At 39.1% G+C, this 4,619-nt stretch overlaps 1 pseudogene; it reads left to right on the forward strand.

The window, feature by feature from the left end:
- LOC145776060 (general transcription factor II-I repeat domain-containing protein 2B pseudogene) lies at positions 1-1,824 on the forward strand (annotated as a pseudogene).
- Positions 1,825-4,619: the final 2,795 nt, after the last annotated feature.

Raw genomic sequence — 4,619 nt, forward strand, 5'->3', positions numbered from 1 at the left:
ATGTCTTCTGCTTCGAAAAAAAGAAAAATCACAGACGAAAGGAGAGTTTTTCAAGATAAGTGGGAGGAGTTATATTTTGTCACCGCGGTCAGAGATACTAGTTATTGCCTTATTTGCCAGCAAAAGATAGCTGTAATGAAGGAGTATAACATGCGTCGACACTTCGAAACAATGCACCGTGATAAATATGATGCTTACCAGGGCAAAGTAAGAGAAGAAAAAGTTAAACAATTGAAATCAGCATTTTGCAAACAAAGAAGTTTCTTTGCCAATATTAATCAGTCCAACGAAGATTCTGTAAAAGCGAGTTTTGTTATCAGTGAAATGATAGCAAAGTCATCACGGCCCTTTACCGAGGGTTTGTTCATAAAAGAATGCCTTATAAAAGCAAGTGACATTTTATGTCCAGGTAAAAAAAAACTGTTTGAAGGCATAAGCTTATCCCCAAATACAGTTGCAAGTAGGGTCACAGATTTAGCTGCAAATGTGGAGAAACAATTAGTTGCGACGGTAAAGGACTTCGAAGCATTTTCGATTGCCCTTGATGAGAGCACAGATGTGTCAGACACTGCACAATGTGCTGTGTTTATCAGGGGTGTAGACTGCATTCTAAATCTGACGGAAGAGTTTCTGGAATTAATACCATTGAAGGGTACTACAACTGGGCGTGATATATTTCAAGCCTTGGAAAAGTGCTTCGAGAAACATGGCTTGCCATGGGATAGGCTTGTATGTTTGGCCACAGACGGTGCACCGGCAATGCGTTCTAGCAATGTGGGTGTAGTTGGATTTGTGAAAAACAAACTAAACAGTCTTGAAACCGAAAGAATCAACTTTGCTAGTGTACACTGCATTTTGCACCAAGAAGCCCTTTGTAGTAAAAGTCTGCAAATGAAGGAAGTGATGGATGTTGTAGTTAAATCAGTCAACTTTATACGATCTCGAGGGTTGAACCACAGGCAGTTTAAATCATTTCTGGCAGATATGGACTCTGAGTACGGTGAACTACTTTATCATACTGAAGTAAGATGGCTGAGTCGTGGAAATGTTTTGAAGCGTTTCTTTGCACTCAGAAATGAAATCGCTTCATTCATGAAAATGAAAAACAGGGCAGTTCCTTTGTTAGCTGATGCTACTTTCCAATGCAATCTTGCTTTCCTAACAGATATTACACATCATTTGAATGAATTGAACTTGAAGCTTCAAGGTAAAAAACAAATTATTACACAGATGTATGACCATGTGAAATCGTTCAAAGTCAAACTACGTTTATGGATGAAGCAGTTGGGTGAGGGGAATTTGGCTCATTTCTCAACTCTGAAGTCTTTAGGAAAAGTTGAAGCCGAATGCATGAAAGAACATACCCTTTTGTTGTCTAATTTACTTCAGCAATTTGAAGTGCGCTTTGCAGAATTTGAAGTATTAGAGCCACAATTTCGACTTTTTTCAACACCATTTGCTGTAGAAATTGACAATGTAGCTGAGGAATTGCAGATGGAGTTAGTGGAACTTCAATGTGATACTATCCTGAAGCAAAAGTATGCAGAGGTAGGGCTTCCAGAAGTCTACACATTTCTTTCACGAGAAAGGTTTCCGAAGTTACTCTCTGCTGCTGCAAGAATTATTGCAATGTTTGGAAGCACATATGTATGTGAGCAATTTTTTTCATCGATGAAGATTAACAAGACTGTGCTAAGGTCACGTATCACTGATGAACATCTGCAAGCAACTCTGAGATTGGTTTCTGCTGACAAGTTGAAGCCCAATATCGAGGTCCTTGTCCATGAAAAACGCTGCCAGTTAAGTAGCCAGAACAAAAAATAACTGGCCTAAATCATCAGCCTTACTTGTGTTTATCTTTTATTGTGTTCTTATTATGTGTTCTTGTTGGTTGACATTTCATTGTGAATTGCGGCCCTTGGGCATTTTACACGTCCTCATTTGGCCCTCGGAGCAATTTGAGTTTGAGACCCTTGATTAAAATGATAATATTGAAGCAGGCCTAACTGCTGTCTTCTTCAGCAATAAACACACCGCTTAACTATTTTAGTTTACTCGAATGAAGTACAGAATAACAGAATGCAATATGCAGCCAGATACTGTGCACAGCATTGTGATGTTACAATGCGTTATTTCACTTTTGCTAAACAGGTGGCGTAATGACGTAGCAATAAAGAGCATTGCAATTGCGCCACAATATCGCATTTTATTGGTTGATGAAGTTACCAATCTTTTGAGCACATAATTAATCCGAACAAGTGAACATAGATTGAAATAAACTTACAATTATTGAAGCTACATCCGTGCCTAATCATAACAGATTAGGACTAAGGGAGTCATTAACAATGCGGTGTTGTAGCCAAGCGCCACTGTACGCATTTACACCGTACTAAGCATAAAATATCAACTGAATATACAAAAATAAAAACCAAACTTGACGTAAATTTACGACTAAAATTTTATTATTGCAAAAAATGACCACTTTGTAGTGCTTTTAGTAAAAAACCCTTTTCTTAAAGGTAATGTAAACTTGTACCTTCTGATGATTTTGAGCCATCAACCGACTTTCTATCGTCTGTGGTTAATGAGATATTATTTTTTATAAAAATGGGGTTTTTCTAACTTTAGGGGGGGGTGCCTGCACCCCCTAGGGGGCACCGACCCAAAATTGCGTTTGAAGGTGTTTTTGGGATCAACTACAACTTTTGGTAATCTATACTTTTTGATTTGAAAGAAAAAAATTTTTCACCCCACCCTATTGCCCAAGTAGCCGCAGAGATGTCTTGTTCATCAGCTTCGTTGATCAAAAGTTGAGCGGCTGGCACGAATGGGTGTCTTAATTTCATGCGACAAGGGTGCTCGTTTGGGGGAGCAGAGATCTTGTGGTGGAGAAGATGTTAGGCTCCAGTGCCTGTCGGCCGAGAGACAGAGTGGCTTCTTCGCGACGAAGCTCAGCAGGTTGAATGCAAGCGAAAATGGGGAGATTGTCCAACGGTGTGAGACGCAGGCATCTCGTCACTGTGCGCAGGGCGTTGTTTTTAATGGCAATGAGCACTGCGGCACCAAACAGGTGCACAACTGCACATTGCTCTGCTGAAGAGTAGACAAGGGCTAAGGCTGCTATACGGAAAGTGTCAGCCCTCGCTCCCAGCTAGAGCCTGCCAAGCGCTTGAGTAGCGCAGCACCTGATGTCAGTTTCTTGCGCAGTGACACCAAATGGTGATGGTATGTGAGCGATCTGTCTAGTATCACCCCAAAATATTTTGGTTTGGGGCAGAAGGACAGAGATTGTCCATCGTTTTGAACATTTAGCTCACGATCAGCTTCCCGATTGTGTAGGTGGAAAGCTGCTGCCACACTTTTGGTTTCGCTGAGTTTCAGTTGCCAGTTCTGGAGATAAGCTGATAGAGTTTTCATGTCCTGGCTCAAGGTATCTTTTAGACTTTATAACCGTAGGCCTAATGAGCAGGGACTACAGTATATACTACAATCAAAAGTATAATTTTTTTGTACAAAATTGTACGAAACTCAGCACATCAAAGAGTGCATGATGGCACTGGTCAACAAAAAATTTGTTGCATTTCCAAATTCACTTGGTCTTGGGTAATTTTGGGGTGCTGAATCCGAATATGACGTTATTTTTGGTCTAGAAGCTCTAGATTTTTTGCAAATTTTGATTTTTCCCTTTTTTGAGTAAAAACTTAACATTTTTCAAAAAAATTATATTTTGATAAATAGGAAAAAAAAACATCTTTTACGACTGAAATAACTGCTTAACTGTTTTGTCTATAGCTTAGATCTATACTTACTGATAGAAATGCACCAAAATATTTGAAAAAACATTACAAAATCATTCGAAAAGCGTCGTAAACAAAATTTCAAAAACTATATAGGCTATAGACATAACAAACGAATCATTTTCGTAACTACTCTACAAGAGTTACCATACCACTGCATGCAGACCTATTGCAATTATAAGCATAAATATTAAATAAGCTCCTTTAAAAGTTTGATGTTGTGAGAAAAGTTCACTGGCTGAAAATAGAAAGCAAAATCCACACTACATGCTGGGCAGAAATTGGCGTTTGAGGCTGTTGTGTTTGTAAGCTTTTCGGGGGCAGTCTCATTTAATGCTCCAGCAGTAATCTGCCATCATGTGTCGATTCCTGGCTGTCAGAATAGTAGCAGGTGGCAGGTGGTCTGATCATGTCACACCTTTCTATAAGAAACTCAACATACTCAAGCTTAAAGATTTGTAAGAACACGAAATTGCTAAATTCATGTTTAAATTTGATACGGATGTATTGCCTCTGCCTTTCGCACACTACTTTGAAAAAACCAAACTCATGTATAATGCACGTCTTACTAGACACTCTTTCAATGATTGTTATTTTGTCCCACGTTACGCCTCATCCCGACTCCAGCGCAGCACTAAATATGCCGGAGTGAAAGTCTGGAACTCCTTACCAACGAGCTTGCGTAAATTGTCATTTTATACTTTTAAAAAACAACACAAATATTCACTCATCGCCAAATATTAGCACGATTAATTTTGTATTACCTTCATGCTACCGATAGACTACTAAATATATTTCTCTGTGACCATCTTCTAACACCTT

This window comes from Aplidium turbinatum, chromosome 8, assembly GCF_918807975.1.
Source record: "Aplidium turbinatum chromosome 8, kaAplTurb1.1, whole genome shotgun sequence".
NCBI lineage: Eukaryota > Metazoa > Chordata > Ascidiacea > Aplousobranchia > Polyclinidae > Aplidium > Aplidium turbinatum.